We start from the raw sequence: 17,336 nt of genomic DNA, 5'->3' as shown, positions 1-17,336 counted from the left end.
AAGGGAACTTTACTGAAATTATGTGGGTCAAAAGCTCCCAGGAAAATCCAACCTCACACAATATTTTGTTTCTGTGTCCCAGTACTAATACAGTGGAACGTTCAGAGTATTGATATGGCAGTTTACTAGTGAGGACAATTTCATTTAACAATACAAATGCTAAACTGCAATTAAAATCAATAACTGACAAACTGTGGTTCTGCTTTGAAATACTAGAATAAAATGTCTCTTAGAAGGTCATGATTTTATCTCTATCCAAAAGGTCATTTTAAGAAGACGGAAGGTCAGGTTCTATTCAAATAGTGAGAGTCAGGATTTTTGTTACTTCCACATCCATTCTACCGTCACCAAGACTTATTTCTGTCACCCAGAAATTGCATCTCTGGTTATATCTTTCTTTGGCCCAAAGTAGTTGTGAAGAATAATCCTGCAGTTTTCTCAAGGCTGCTTGTTGTTGTTGTTTAATGAACAACAACAGTATGGCTACATACCTCGTTCTCTCAATTGTCCAATCAAAATTCTCAGCTCCCCAGCAGCTTCTCTTTCTGTATTCCTCCTCTCCCTTGAGTAGCCATGCTGCCAATTATTCTGCCCTCCTCAATTCTTAGTTTGCAGCTGATATTAATTTTAAGAATATGTAAAGAACAAAAATCATGGACTTCCCACCAAAAGTAGTTTGGTCCTTTCATCTTTGGGCCTTCAATAGACAAACAACAAACTCTTTGCTATGCAATGCTCTCAGTAGGAAGAGTCAGCAAGTTGAGTTCCCTCGCTGCAAGAAGCCAAGTTACAGGGAACCAGGCAGAGGGCCTTCTTGGTAGTGGCACCCACCCTGTGGAATGCCCTCCCACCAGATGTCACAGAGAAAAACAACTACAGTGGTACCTCGGGTTAAGAACTTAATTCGTTCCAGAGGTTCATTCTTAACCTGAAACTGTTTTTAACCAGAGGTACCACTTTAGCTAATGGGGCCTCCCACTGCTGCTGTTCCGTCACCGCACAATTTCTGTTCTCATCCTGAAGCAAAGTTCTTAACCCGAGGTACTATTTCTGGGTTAGTGGAGTCTGTAACCTGAAGTGTATGTAACCTGAAGCGTCTGTAACCCGATGTACCACTGTACCAGACTTTTAGAAGACATCTGAAGGCAGCCCTGTTTAGGGAAGCTTTTAATGTTTGATGGACTATATTTTGTTGGAAGCCACCCAGGGTGGCTGGGGAAACCCAGCCAGATGGGCGGGGTATAAATAAATAAATAAATAAATAAATAAATAAATAAATAAATAAATTATTATTATTATTATTATTATTATTATTATTATTTATTAATTAAAATTGGCATGGAAGGATATGTCTTTCTATGATCAGTTGTGAAGTAAATGTGGATCTTCTGGATTCTGAATAATGGATATTAACAGCAAAATCCTTGAGCTGCCGTAACTCTTAGTTCATTATCACGTTGTAGCAGATGAGGGATTCTAGGCCAAGTTGCTTTGCTCATTGGAGACAACTAGGTGTTACAATATTGCAAGTCAGTGGGATCCATCTACAAGCCTATTTGTTTAAAATACCCTACATTCTTAGTGTTGTTTCCATGAAAGTATTATATTCATTTATTCCTTATTGCTCAGTCTATTGGGATCAGGATAGCAGCAGTACTCTACTGTCTTGTTAAATAGGCAGCACCAAAACAGCTATGCGGTAAAAACAACAACAACCCAAAAAAGGAGATTTACCTGAAAATTTGTTCCCCCCAGAGAATCTTAATATTTCTTCAGTGCTTTAGATCCATCTTGGTTCTGCCAAGTCCCTCTGAGGTTGCCTCATTTCTGATCTATGTGCTCTCAACTAAAGTAGTCTTAAGTGCAACGTTGCCAAGAAAAGCGCTGGGTACTTAACTGCAATATGTTTGATGTAAGAGCTCTTACCATACATAAAATGTCCCTAGCAAACCATTCTTAAATTACCTCAGCTTGAAGAAGTTTGTTGAGGCATCTACGTGAAACTAGGGCACTAACATTAAGCTTTTGAAGCTAAAGCTGGAATTTGAATTAGTACTCTCTTTTTTGAATTATTTGCCTTCCTTCAGCTAATATGGCTCTGATCTGAAGTTTTAAATATTTCCGGTGTTAAGCCCTGTGCATTCAGACAATTTTGTAGGAAATGTTCTTTTTGTGTTTTCTCGCTTATTATATAGACTCTAAATTGAATGAGTCAGTTTTCTCATTTCCCCCCTCATATAAATATTTTCCTTTGGGTTGATTCTCCCGGGAAAGCTAATTATCAAAGATATTTGTCTGACAAAGGTATATGTGTCAAGAAGGGGATTAGAACTCAAAGTCAATTTCAGCTGCACACAGACACGATCAGTCTTCTGTCAGGAAGGCCACTTCACAAAAGACGTATTTCCCATAGGGAAGTTATTTCTGTGCAGTAAGTGCCATAGATTCTTCATTATAGCTCGAACATACATGTGTTCAAGCACACATGGCAGAAAGTGTGCTCATATGGCAAAATAGAAACTTGTGTATTTATCACCCAGGTTTCACATAGTTCCCCGCAGAGAATCGACTCCCATGTTGGAAATGCCATATTGCGTGAATTAAACCAGGAGATACCTTAGTAGGCACCTTTCCTCCTGTGCTATTGCAGAAGCTGGGTTGGGCACCTACGTCTATTGGCAGGACTCACTGTTTTGAGGTCTTGAGACAGTTGACATTACTGTAAGGTAAAGGTAAAGGTACCCCTGCCCGTACGGGCCAGTCTTGACAGACTCTGGGGTTGTGCGCCCATCTCACTCAAGAGGCCGGGGGCCAGCGCTGTCCGGAGACACTTCCGGGTCACGTGGCCAGCGTGACATCGCTGCTCTGGCGAGCCAGAGCTGCACACGGAAACGCCGTTTACCTTCCCGCCGGTAAGCGGTCCCTATTTATCTACTTGCACCCGGAGGTGCTTTCGAACTGCTAGGTTGGCAGGTGCTGGGACTGAGCAGCGGGAGCGCACCCCGCCGCAGGGATTCGAACCGCCGACCTTTCGATCGGCAAGCCCTAGGCACTGAGGCTTTAACCCACAGCGCCACCTGCGTCCCTCGACATTACTGTAGTCCTTGGCAAACCACAGAAATATTATGATAATGGTAACCCAACAGTCACTGGCAATGTGCATGAACCAAAAGAAATCTCATTCAGATATTCAGAGAGCAACATAGGGACACCTGGTTTGAAACAGTGTAGTTTTAAAAGACTTTAGGGAGGCACTGCTGTTTAGGGAAGTTTTTTGTGTTTAATGCTATACAGTGGTACCTCAGGTTACAGACGCTTCAGGTTACAGACTCCGCTAACCCAGAAATAGTACCTCGGGTTAAGAACTTTGCTTCAGGATGAGAACAGAAATCACATGGCGACGGCAGCATGGCGGCAGCGGGAGGCCCCATTAGCTAAAGTGGTACCTCAGGTTAAGAACAGTTTCAGGTTAAGAACGGACCTCCGGAACAAATTAAGTTCTTAACCTGAGGTACCACTGTATTGTGTTCTTAATATTTGATTGGGAGCCACCCAGAGTGGCTATGGAAACTCAGCCAGATGGGTGGGGTATAAATAAATTGTTGTTGTTGTTGTTGTTGTTATTATTATTATTATTATTATTATATATGTAGGTGCGGCTACTGGAAACTCAGTTGTATTCCCTTTCCTTGCTTCACAGTGAAGAAGTGGGCAAACCTCTTTTCTACTTCAGTCGCTTTCTTCATCACTCTGGTTCCGCCCCCCCCCCCCCAATTACCCAATATCTGTACTACATTTACAAAATTCTCTGTTACCTCTCAGGAAAGACAGCATGGGGGAGAGTAAAAGATGACTGATGCAATTAGGCCAGTTCAGTTATTCAAAATCTTATCCATGCAATGCAGCTTAACAACTCTGCCTCACCCGCCAAAGGCGACAGTCTCATGAAGGATGTAATATCAGACTAGGGATGTTTACGGATACAGCCACAGCATTCCTGCAGCAATATCACTGATTGTGGGCTTTCCAGAAGCATCTAGTTGGCCATTGTGGGAAACAGGATACTAGATAGATGGACCCTTGCTCTGATCCAGCATGGGCTCTTTATATCTTGCCACATGTCTCAGCTGTTACACAGGAATGATTTCCGGGGAGTTGTGGTACAATATGTGTGTGTGTGTGTGTGTGTGTGTGTGTGTGTGTGTGTTAGTTACATGTGCTGTTGATGCAAATATTCTATTACAAGTTGTCTCCTGCTTATTCTCCCCGTTGCTCTCTACCCCACTGCAGTATAAATTTTAATGGCTCGGAGAGAGCAGAAACATCATTCCATGTGTGGAGGTATCGTCCCTTGAGTATGTTTGCCAGTACTGCTTTATAATGAAATACAGTAAATATTGCATACACAGTCATTCCATTTTGGGTCTTGGCAAGCAATAGCCGTACAGATTAACATGAAAAACATTTTTTAAAAAAATACTTAAGGCCAGATTTTCTTCAGAGAAGAAGCTATGTGGAAGCCTTTCTTGACATTGACTTAATAGCAAGTATAAGTGTGTATGTATTCTGAAGTTGCATCATTTAAAACATATAATAATATCAACCAACAATGGAAAACCATATGTATTATATAACAGCCTTCCATCTATTAACTGCAGCCTGTCCATTCACAGGTGTATGCAGAAATGGATAAACTAAATTTAAGATTGGAAAAATGAGAAACTGAAAGGAACCAAAATTGACAGATTTCCCCATCATCATCATCATCATCATCATCATCATCATCATCATCAAACCTTTATTGGCATCACCTACAAACATTCAGAATAAATAGGCCAGTGCGATCTCGTCGCCATTTCAACAGTACAGTCATCTGCCAAAGGGAAGAAGAGGCGAGCAATCTATTTCATCTCTGTGGGTCTCCAGCAAGGGCAGGATCCTGTAGCGTACTTCGGTGACAAAAAAATCAAATAGAGTAACTTACCTACTGTCTTGGTGAGCTCCTGGTCTCTCCCCATCTATTCCTTTGAATTTTTTTTGTAGCAACATCACTAAGACCTCTATCAAGCTATCATCTGTCTGTCTGTTGCATTCTCTCCAGTTCCCCAAGTGGTGATAGGTAGCCAGTGCTACCTATCCCCCCTTTGGCTGCAAGAGCACTAGACCTAAATGGTAATTTTGTAATATTTTGTAGCATAATGTAAATGTATTTTTTAAACAATTGCATAAGTAAAGTAAAAGTGGAGGCATAAGAGGCACTTATGTAATGGAGGAGATCCATAACCACATACAACAACAACAATTTATTAAATTTGTATAACACCCTATACCCGTAGATCTCAGGGTGGTTCACAACAAATGTAATATCCCTCCAAAGAGGGCCTGCACACACAATGTATGTTCAGCAACTCAGCACTCTCTCTCTCTCTATGCCTCTGTCTCTTCCAAACTGTGAAACTGGTGCTTCTTCATGCACACTTGCACATGCATACTTGATGTGTGCACCAAAGAGAAGATTCAGTTCAGTCCCTGAATTGGTGTTTGAAGAACAGCCTGGCTATTTTGTCTCAGGGGTCCTTCTGTGTCTGCATTATCCCCACTCCATTACTGGAAAATTATTGAGGGGAAATGGCTATAACATTTTTTATTGTATTACATAAGTGGATAAAATTTGTCGGCATAGTACCCCTTCCAGAATGAATAAGACCTGCAAAAATACAGGTGAATAGGTCCAGGTTTTGCTGTCCTGGGTATCATTAAACGTTTTCTAAGGAAATATATATAACTTATGTTTATTTTGGGATAGACCTAGATGAAATCTGCAGGCAAAGCCACCATTTCTGAGGGAATAAATTGTGTCAAATGTTAGAAGTGGTTTTCTTGCAAGGTCAACCTTTACAGATTTGGGACAGGTAAAAAAGAAGGGACTTAATCTCCTCCATGTGTTTTGTTGGCGAATTGCAAACATGAGAACACTGTTCCTTGGTAAAGAAACAAAACAAAAATGTCAAATCACAGACAAATATATTCAGGTACTTTTGTGCCAGGCACCTATAAAAGCTTATGGGGGGCAGGGAGGAACTAAAAGAAATTCACATTCTGGGGACTCAGATACATTGGCAAAGAAAAAGTGCATTATATGCATTGTATATGCATTGTAACACTGTGACACCAGATGGCGCTGAAGAGTTCTGTTTTTGCTAACCCGATTTCTCATATAAAGTTTACAATGCGTTTAACTGAAATGCTTCTTTGATGTGTCTAGATCCAACCTGGGTAAAACAATTCCTTCTGATCATACTGATGTGTCAGTGAAGACAACACAGGGAGACAGTGAGTAATAAGAAGTAGTAGAACAGTCACAATCAATAACTGCAGAAATTACTGCTGCTTCTTGCAAGCAATAGTGCATTTCTTCCTTAGGGTAACCTTAAAGACATTTAATTTTGCTTTTAGCAGAAACTTGCCTGTAGCATTTGTTTGAAACCTGGATATGTGAGGCACCAAAAAGTGCTTCAGGAATCCCTGCTTCAACTCATGCTGCCTCATAGAGATCCTGCTTCACCCATGACAAGCCTTCTGGGGCACCCTGCTTTGACTTAGGATTCATCCAAATCTGATATGCACCCTGGGTGACTACCCTCTGCTCTTTACCTGGTCACTTTCAGGTCCCTTTCCTCATGTTCTGAAGTGTGTCTCTTTCAAGAATGCACACACAGATTTCCATCTATTTCCTCTTCATTAACTCCTATTAAAGAAACAGCAACCAACCATCCTTGGCAGACAGTGATAGAGAAAGAGAGAAAGAGAGAAAGAGAGAGAGAGAGAAAGAGAGAGAGAGAGAGAGAGAGAGAGAGAGAGAGAAAGAAAGAAAGAAAGAAAGAAAGAAGGAGAGGGGAAAGAGAATGAGCTTCTGGTACATTCTGAAAAACCAGGCTTCTCACTCTAGTGATTAAAAATGTTGCTCATCATGCAGTCGAGAAGCATAGTATTTAACTGATAAATTGTGACGCTAATTTATCGCAGGGAGTGAGGGTTAGGTAGACCACGTTTAAGTCCTACTTTTTAATCTGTTCAAGGCAAAGAGGATAGAGTTACAGAATAGACAAAAATAGTGGCCGAGTATTTTCAGGAGTCATAATTAAATTTGGAGTCATGGAACATCAAAAGAGAATTGCAGGAAAGAATATAAGTAGACAGTGGTGCCCAGACATAGACCAGTATTTGGCTATGCAAATTAACTGTCAAAATTAGAGGCCAAAAGGCTCTGTCAGTCAGATGAAAAGGTGGGAGCACAGAAAAAGCTCTCCTTTGCAAGTTAATTCTTTATAAGTGAATTGGGAATAGTTTTGATAGCTAGTGGCATAATACAAGACAAATAACCCACAATCTTTTATATATTTTTTTTGAAAACCAGTTAATCCTAGGTGTTTACAAAATAATATTTTTTAAAATCTCACTCTCGTCTAGAGTAAATGATAGTAAGTTTAGCAGAATTTGGTTCTTTGCCTTTATTTCTTTTCAAGGCAAGCATGCTGGTTATAATATGATATTCTATTTGGAAATGGCCTTTTTCTGTCCAAGGTTAACACCTGGAAGTTGTTGGGGGTTTTTTTACCCATGATTGAAGGGTGAGAAAATAAAAAGCAAAATCCTGTGTGTATTTTATTGGAAGCTTCCTGGGACTTATTCCGAGCAAATTATTCCCAGGACTGTAGCCTGGAAGAGTGGGCAGTGGGAAGCGGGGAACGCTGCATCCCACAGTGGTATCACTGTTGCTTACTGGGATGGTGTTGGGGTGAGGTAGGGTAGCAGCCAGGGCAGGAATGTGCAGGTGCAGTGCTAGGAGCATCCAATTGGTTCTGCCATTGGGTCTGCACCGCGTGTGATGCGAGAGTATTCAAAGGCAAGTGACGCTTCACATGTGAGAATTCTCCATCCCTGGGGTTTATTGTGCTGCGTTACAGCATTCCTCTGTGTGGAGTTGTTTTGAAGGGCTTGAGAGAGTTAAACGATGGTGTTGCCTGCCACTGTTTTTAATCTGCTTTGTGCATCAGTCAGTCATCTGCACCACAGAGATAATGCTTCTCTACCTTACAGGAGCATTGGGAAACTAAACATCCATTAATGATTGTGGAGCCCTTAGATGCTACAGGCAGTGATGAAGGTCATATTCTGCATGAGCAGTGTTGACAGATTGCTGCATGCTTGTGTGAAACAGGTAGAAATACATTTGGATTCACAATGAACCATGAGACAGCCATATTAGCAAATTACCAGTGTTACCAGCACATTAAGTAAAATCACCATCTGATACACATTTTTTATCAATACCCATTCCTAAAGAATATTATTTCCCATGAATATTGACTGAATTTGGAGTGGAAGATATAGTAGGCATAATTAGTGAAAAGGAGAATTTTGATAGTGTTTTTAAGGGGAAGATACTTTATGTGGCAAAATATTTAATCTGAAATTAAGATGGGGGAAATGATATTAGTTTGACTTTAAAAAATAATTCTCCACATCTTTCAATATTAGTTATTTTCATAGTTCTCAAATCTGTTGAAAACCCTGCATTGTTGCAGATATAACTGCTGCAAGAACTATAATTGAACTGATAAAGTCTGCACGGCTAAGACTTGCAAAGACTCTTCCCGTCAAAGGTGAGTCTTTGTTTACCTCTTGAAAATGCTGCAGAAACAGGTTCTGGAAAGCCATTTCCAATAGAGAAAGGGCCAGTTGATCAGATAGCAGCTAAACTAATGAAAAGCATCATGGAAGTGACAGGAAGATTAATTAAGTCCCTCCAGTCGTATTCACAGGCGGCTATACAGAGTTCCTTTGGGTACTGCTGCAGTTAAATAGTATTCATGGTGACAAATATTGCAGATTTCCAGAACTGACACCTCTGATTCAAGGGTAAAAAAAACAGCATACACACAGCAGCCACCACATTTGGTAGTTTTGTCTAGTGAGGACAGGAAAATTGAGCGAACTGCTCTTGTGACTAGTAAATAAAGAAAATCTTTAATAAAAAATTTTTTTTTTAAAGACAAAAACTCAGCAGCCTCAGCCTTAATAGCTTAGTCGGTTAGAGCATGGTGCTGATATTGCCAAGGTTGCAAGTTTGATCCCCATATTCTATGATTCTAGAAAAGAAATGCAATTTGGGAAGTGGAATTAGCATGTGTTTCTTTTCGGCACAGAACCAAGTTGCTATATTGCCATTATAAAATGCCACTGGGCTGAAGAATGCCGTTGGAGTGGAAATGCACCCACAAAGTTGGATTAATCTTTGGGGATTGGCAAAATTTAACAACTTCTAGAAATCTTGCTCTTGAACAGAGAATTATGGTTTAAATTTAACAATTGGCACCCGATTTTGTATTTTCCTTCTCCCTTTCTCTTTTTCTTTTTGCACTGTGTTTTTTAAATTGTAAGCCTGTGGGCAGAGACTTTTGTGGAGGGGCTATATCAGGGGTCAGCAAACTCGGCATCGACAATGGAGTGTACCTCCAGGGGTGAAGCCAAATAACAGCACCTGCTGTGGAATAGAGACCAGTAACTTGGAACTGCTGCCTTCTGCATTTTATTTTTCTGTGTTAGTAGTACCAGAGTGACCTCTTTGGTGTGTGTGTGGAGGTCCTGGTGGGCTGCCCAGATGGCAAGACCCTCGGCCTCGCTGATGTGGTCCAAAAGAAAGCAGAGCAATGTGTTTGGCACAAGCTTGGCTTGCAGGAATTGCTGGAAGGAGGCATAGAAGGCGCCATCCAACTGTCTTAGGGACTCCATTCTGGATTTGTGTAGGATTTACCCCTCCCAAAGATGTTCTGCAAGGCAGTGGGTATGGATTTTTCTTTGGGATTTACTCCTGAAGCCAGTGCCCATGTGGCTCTGGTCAGCAGAAAACAACAGATCATCCCCTTCTTCCTTGCCAGTATTACATAGACATTTGAGCTAGGTTTATCCAGCCCATCCTATAGAAGTTCCCTGGGCATTCAGAACTTAACACTACATTTCCCTATTACTACAGGACAAAAGCCCAGAAGTCACATATTTAGTCGCCAGATTTTGCGCTTCCTTGATAAATATTCATCGAAGGATGGTCTATGCTACAAATCAATCCTAAATAGAAGGCCCATATTGTTAGATCCGCACTTCTGAAGCCCCACCCCTTACAGCTGTTCTTTTTTAACTGATCTCCTTAAATTTTCCTCATCTGTTTTTATTCATCCATTATCTATGCTTAACCAAGTATTCTATGTTTATGTTTTAATCTACATTTGGTTCTTGCTCCCAATTAATTTAATAATTATCTGCTTAGAGATACTGTTATGCTATTTATTTAGATGTTTTGCTTATGCTGGTCTGTGACCGTAATAAAGTAAATTCATTCACTCCTGAAGCCTTTCTCATGAATGAGTATAGCTGCAAGGCATCTGATGTTTACGATGAGAGTTTTTCTTTTCCTAGATGTGCTACCTTCCCATTGTGATGAGCCCCATCTGCCCCTCACTTCCCTCTACAGCATGTTCAGAAACTTCCTTCTTGACCATTGGACCCACTATGGGTCTCATCTGCTCAACCTGTTGGGGCCTATATTCACATGCAGAAGAAGTCCCTAACTCACCAAGGGTTTGAGACCTATCAGTTCCCTCACCTGGTTTAGCCAGGTCAAAGCTGTTTCCTGGGGTGTGGATGCTGTCACATGCTGACAGCTTCTAGGAGCCACAGGTGAGAGCCAAGTGCAGGATGGAGACCAAGGTGGACAAACTACCCCAGAAGCAGCACAACAAGTCTCTCACCAGAGGTACAGTGGTACCTCGGGTTACAGACGCTTCAGGTTACAGATGCTTCAGGTTACAGACTCTGCTAACCCAGAAATAGTACCTCGGGTTAAGAACTTTGCTTCAGGGTGAGAACAGAAATCGCGTGGCGGCAGCAGCGGGAGGCCCCATTAGCTAAAGTGGTACCTCAGGTTAAGAACAGTTTCCGGTTAAGAATGGACCTCCAGAACGAATTAAGTTCTTAACCTGAGGTACCACTGTACTAACGGTTCCCTAACACCCCAAACACCCTGGCCGGGGGGCGGGGAGCTATATAGTGAATAGTTAAATATAAATGGATAAAAGAATGGCACATTTCATTAGATGTGATTACATATGTAAGTATCTTAACCAATTTATTAGATTATTCTGTTAATATATACAAAAGTTAAACCTGCAAAAAATGTGTTTGTGTGTGAGAGAGTGAGTGAGTGATGAATGCAAGATAGGGTTGTTGCTTTTTAAAAATGTTAGAAGCACTTTCAAACAAATGATAATACATGTGAATTCTTGGGTGGTGCCATCATGCAAAGGAAGTGGACCACAAGTGCATAAATGTTGTTATTGGCTGTCAGTCTCAGGAGAGCCTTGGAAATATTTTTTTCTGCAGTTTCTTTCTGAAACAGTTCTAGATGGATACAAAGATAATATACATATCTTGCCAGGGCACTTACTGTGTTTGACTTGAAGCTGAAGATTCTGCACACTTGGAAACATTTTCAGTTGCTTTTGGCTTCTCACGTTATTGTGAATGGTTTTTCTTTCACTAAAATTTGCAAAAGTTCATTTTAGTTTAACTTTCCCAAATGTTTTAGCAATGGATTGGGGGAAGCAAACATAAAGATTAAATATAATCTTTTTTGCCAATCTCTTTTTATTTTATATTACAGCACAGTACATTTAGGTTTCTAATAGCCGTCTAGGCTAGAAAAGATGATTTTTTTTGGGGGGGGGGAATGGAAACCTCTCAAGTGTGCGAGAACTTTTCACCTACCGTACAAGGCATCTAAACTGATAACGTTTTGTCATCCTGTGTCTTTTGTTGCACATTATTACATTTCTGCCAACAAAACGGTCCCTGGATGCACTGTTGCACATATTCACAGAAAACCTTCTCATCAGCTTCTCAGATTGAAATTCATCATAGGCAACCAGTAAGAATCCAAGGATAGATCTATTATTGGTTGCCTCCTGCAAGTTTGCAAAAGCAAAAGAGAGGCTTCCAGGAAACCGCAATAGTTGAGCAGGCACATTAATTTTATTAAATATTAATTTGTGTTTGTGGAAGGCATGCCTGCAAGTGACGTTTTTATTCTTTTCTTTTTTTAATAATTTTTATTGGGTTTTCACATTTTAGAGACACACACACAAATGAAAACAAAAACAAAACATGTATAATTTCATAACCTTACTTTCTTAACCCCCCTCCCTGACTTCCCCCCACCACCCCCTTCATACATCCCAAATCCAATAATTAGCTCAGCAGGTTCTTATCTCTCTTCTTTAACATATTATTGTTGTTTTTAAAATTAATTCTTATTACTTGGCCAAATTTTACTTGTCCAGTTTTCTTATAAATATTAAGTCCTTTTCTAAGGTCGACCCAAATTCCCTTCCACGAATTTTCCCCTTTTTATATTAAATGTAGGTCACAATAGCCAAACACAAAAATCATAAAAGTTTTAAAGTTCTGTTCTCCCCTCCCTCCCTACCCAGGTTTCTGTCCCTTCCCAAATAAATGTCCACAAAACAGTTCTTAGCCTGGATTCCTCACATCAGAGGCCTTCAAATCTCTGTCAGTCTCTCTCTGCCGGTTTTGTTGGTAGCCCTCTTTGTTGGTCCTCAGTCCTCGAAGGAGCCCCGGCACAGTCTCGTCAAATTTTCTTCCATCCAAAATACTTGGTAACAGCTGCTGCAACAAGTCAACTGATCTCCCATACTCAAAGAGGAAGCCCCAATCATATTTCTTATTTCTTTTAAGTTCCAGTATTCCAAGTGTTCCAGGGGCTTCCTCTTTCCACTTTCGCATCTTTCGCAGATTGGTAATCCCAAGATCTTCTTCTTTATGTTCTAGCAATGTAGGCTTCAGATTGGTACTCTCCTGTAGTTTCTTAACTCCTTCTTCCCTCTCCTCCAGTTCCAAAAATGTCTCTTCTGGTTCAGCTGCAGATTTTGTTTCAGTCAAATCTTTTATGCATTCAGCAGGGTTGCTTGTTTTAGAGTTCAAGGTTATAAGTTGTTTGTTCATAGCCATGCTTTGCTCTTGCAGTATTCCCACGAGAAAAAACATTCTTTCCATCTCTGCCTGTAATTTTCCATCTGTAGCCATTGTAATGTTTCAAAGTTTCCCCTAGGGGGATTCTAGTTACTTAATAGTCCTTTCCCAACAGTCTGTTACTTTGTTATTTGTAACTACTTTGTTCCCAAGCACTTTAATTCAAATATAGCAAGTTTAGTCCAGAGAAATGTTAAACAATAAAGTTTTTAACTTTAACTGCCCGTTTGACAGCTCCTTTGACAGCTGTCAAACTCCTTGTTCCTTTTCCTCCAGCTCACACACAGGGACACTCCTGGGTCGGGGGGGGGGGGGTTAGACAAAAGCTTCTAAAATTCGACTCTTACTCTCCAGCACAAATCTTCTTCTGTCAAATTCATGGAATTAATGTCTTTTAACTCGTACCGAAAAAGAAAAGATCTCTCCACCTTAGTTCTCCGATCCTTGCTTTAAATCTTTTGTAGGTAGAGGGGGTGCGGACTTCCCTTTAGCACATCCCCCGGTCGTACCAAATTCAAAGGTAAAAATTTTAAAGTCCAAATTCCATTCTACTCACGGGTTGTTTCAAGTCCAAATTTCAGGGAAAAAAGTCAGCGCTCTCCGGCCATGGCTCGCGGCTTCGCTCCACTGCAGTAGCGGTCTACTCACAGCACCACGCCACTCCCCGTACCCTCTCCATAGCCTTTAAAAAGGCTCTTCGTGGGTCGGGGAAGGCGCTTAAAGGTGCCTGCCGAGTCACCAAGTCCGCAGGCTTCCGCGCCTGTGGTTTCTAAGGGTCCCCGCGTCGCCGTCGCGGTGAGACCCGTCTGCAGCAGAGCCGATTCCCTCCGGAGCTCGGAGGGAATCCGCCATTAGCCGATCGCGCTAACCCGGAAGTGGTGACGTTTTTATTCTTAGCATGGGGAAATGTGTGAGCCATCAGTTGGGATGAAGTTTAGAAAATAAGTCAGGATTTGAATTAATTAATAAGATTCATAGGAAGCCTTTGAAGTGTAGTACTTTTTGCAAGCCAAAAAAGTGAGCAATTATATATAAAAAATGGAATGCTCTCCTTTCTTTATAACTTTTCAGGCATGCCATCACTTGTATCCACACAACCCTTTACTAGGGATGGATTCCCCCTCCCCCCAATTCTCATTTCACTCCTTAATCTTAGTGAGAAGTAACTCACTCCCACCCACCCCAGTTCTGCTAAAAATGCAAACAGTTCGTGCATTATTGCATGCATTATTATATTTATAAGATTATATATGTACTATATGCATACACATTCCAGATTTTCTCAAGTAACTAGCACATAAACAGATAGCATAATATCCATCCACGTAAAAGTGCTGGAAAGCATTGTTAAAGATAAAATAACAAAGCATTTAGAAGGATAAGCCTTGCTGAAGCAGAGCTACCGTGGCTTCTGCAAGGAAATCCTATCCTGTCTCACTAACCTTTTGGAGTTTTTTGAAACAAAATAAACAAAATAAATAAATAAATAAATAAATAAATTCCTTCCAGTAGCACCTTAGAGACTGAAGAAGTGTGCATGCACACGAAAGCTCATACCAATGCTGTAACTAACTTAGTTGGTCTCTAAGGTGCTACTGGAAGGAATTTTTTTATTTTTTTATTTTATTTTGTTTCAATTATGGCAGACCAACACGGCTACCTACCTGTAACTAGAGTTTGTTGAGTGTGTCAACAGAGGTGATTGTGTTGCAAGGTATCTCACAGAAGACTCCTGAATAAAGTTAGCCATCACATAATAAGAGAAATCCTCTTGTGAATCAGGAATTGGTTAAGTAACAGGAAGCAGAGTGTAGGAATAAATGGACAGTTCTCTGAATGGAGAGTCCTGTGCTCTCCAAGGCTTAGTAGTGGGACTTGTGCTTTTTAACTTGCTCATGAACCATCTAGTGTTAGAGGTGGCCAAGTTTGTTGACAATACTAAATTTGTGCTTTTATCCTGTATTTTTATATTGTGAACTGCCGATAATAATTTGTTCAGGGTCATTAAAACAAAATGTCAAAAGTCCTAAAAAGACATCTCCGTGTTGAGTGAATGGGTGGTAACATAGCAAAGTGATTTCATTGTGAACAAGTGTAAAATAATGCATGTCAGGGCAAAATCTTCCTTAATTTCACATATACACTGAACTGGGCACTCAACAGGTAGTAAGCGACCAGGAATGAGACCTTGGGGTTGTAGTGGATAGCTCATGTTGAACCAGTGCACGACAGCTGTGCAAAAGACAACTTCCATGCTAGGAATCATTAGAAAATTCAAATTCTGTACCCATTTAAAGGAGGGTAAATCTCTCTGAACTCTGTGGGAATTACTTCTTAGAAAACAGCCAATGAAAACAGCATGATAACACCTTACAATTTTATTATATAGTCGGATAAATTATGTTATTGTTTCATAAAATTTATGCACTGCTTGATTGTAAAAAACCTCAAAGTCGTTTACAAATATATAATATAATATAATATAATATAATATAATATAATATAATAAAGATACTGTATGTATTGTTTTGTGGATGCAGCCGGTGATATAAAAGACATTGAGTAACGTATAGCTGAGATACCACTGAGCCAGTTATTGGGGAATACAGTACCTTCTGTGGCCATGGAAGGCTGTGGAAGACTACAGTTTTCTTGCCCATCTCACACATCCTTTAATCCCTGGATCTCTTTTCCCTTCACAGAATCCTTTGCCCAACCCATGCTCTTTAATGTTTATTAAGAATCAGTGTGGCATAGTGATTAGAACATCAGATTAGGTGGGGTGTGCCCAGGTCCAAATCCCTAGTAAGCCACGGAGCTCACTAGGTGACTTTGGGTCAGTCATTCTCTAACCTACCTCAGAGGCATGCTGTGTTGTAGGGAGTGCAGAACAATTGAAGTCCTTGGAGAAAAGGCGGGATATAAATGAAATGTTAATGGACCTGTCCATTAAAAAAACCTACAACAGCCAATTGCATGCGTGTGGTTTCAACCCCATCTGAGATTTCTGAATGGAAGGCAATCTTCCAAGAGCTTTCCCAGACACATGTCTCAGTATAAAAAGGTAAAGGTACCCCTGCCCATACGGGCCAGTCTTGACAGACTCTGGGGTTGTGCGCCCATCTCACTTAAGAGGCCAGGGGCCAGCGCTGTCCGGAGACACTTCCGGGTCACGTGGCCAGCGTGACAAAGCTGCATCTGGCGAGCCAGAGCCGCACACGGAAACGCCGTTTACCTTCCCGCTGGTAAGCGGTCCCTATTTATCTATTTGCACCCGGAGGTGCTTTCGAACTGCTAGGTTGGCAGGCGCTGGGACCGAGCAGCGGGAGCGCACCCCACCGCAGGGATTCGAACCGCCGACCTTTCGATCGGCAAGTCCTAGGTGCTGAGGCTTTAACCCACAGCGCCACCTGCGTCCCATGTCTCAGTATAGAAACTGTTTTTTTGGCTTCTTCCCTACATGAATTATAAGAATGTGAACTTGGAAGCTGCTTCTTAAAGTGCTGCATGTTTGAAATGCATCACTGACTGATTGCTATATGGACAAATTCTCTTCTTGCTTACATTTATGCAACTCATTTGATGAGGGGGAACTTGGCTCAAGTTAAATTGAAAATTTGAAGCTTTTTTGTAAATTGCTGTGAAGATGCAAAGAAGTAAACAAATAAGGAATCTGGCTCAGAGTTGCATTCAATTTGTTCTGTGAGCTTTTGCCAGGAAGATGGGCTGCTGACTAGCTTTTTCATATGTTCCGTTACAGAAGTGCAAACAGCAACCCTAAATGGTTAATGGATGTTTTGAATATATTTTTGACTTTGGTTAGATTCTGCAGCTGCAGTGGATCTTGGTAATTTTATTTTTGTGGGGGGCCTCACTATATTATGTGCTTTATTCCCAGCAATAAACAGGACTTAGAATATAGTTTTGTTCCCAGGACCAAAACACAATGTAAAAATGCATGTTTCTTGTCCTCATAACTGGAGAATAAATACCGGAAAAACAAAGGCAGTGTATATCAAGGTTCAAAAGACATGGTGAGGCTGATCTGGACTTCCAATAATTAGTGAATACAGTGTTTGCCCTGCAATGCTGCATATGTCTACTCACTAGTTCACAGAGTTCAAAACTTCTTAATCCTAGGATAGGGTCAGTGGGATTTGAGTAGACACATAGGATTTCAATTACATTTGTGGTCTTGGTTACATCTTGGTCTGACTGGACTATTAATTTGT

General features: G+C 40.9%; 1 protein-coding gene and 1 long non-coding RNA gene across 11 annotated transcripts in view; one reads left to right on the top strand and one right to left on the bottom strand.

Annotated features, from left to right (window-relative positions):
* ZNF385D (zinc finger protein 385D) overlaps positions 1–17,336 on the top strand; it is a 421,068-nt gene that overhangs the window by 213,519 nt on the left and 190,213 nt on the right. The gene's annotated exons all lie outside the window — the stretch shown is intronic.
* Positions 4,753–17,320, bottom strand: LOC307199572. The gene is made up of 4 exons (XR_013832072.1): positions 17,212–17,320; positions 11,504–11,595; positions 6,655–6,775; positions 4,753–4,949 (listed from the first exon to the last, which is right to left on the bottom strand). It is a non-coding gene; the product is annotated as an uncharacterized lncRNA (long non-coding RNA).

Source organism: Podarcis cretensis (assembly GCF_951804945.1).
Source record: "Podarcis cretensis genome assembly, chromosome: 12".
In the NCBI taxonomy this organism is placed as follows: domain Eukaryota; kingdom Metazoa; phylum Chordata; class Lepidosauria; order Squamata; family Lacertidae; genus Podarcis; species Podarcis cretensis.
The sequence above is the reverse complement of the archived record's forward strand: the minus strand, read 5'-3'. Positions and strand labels throughout refer to the sequence as shown.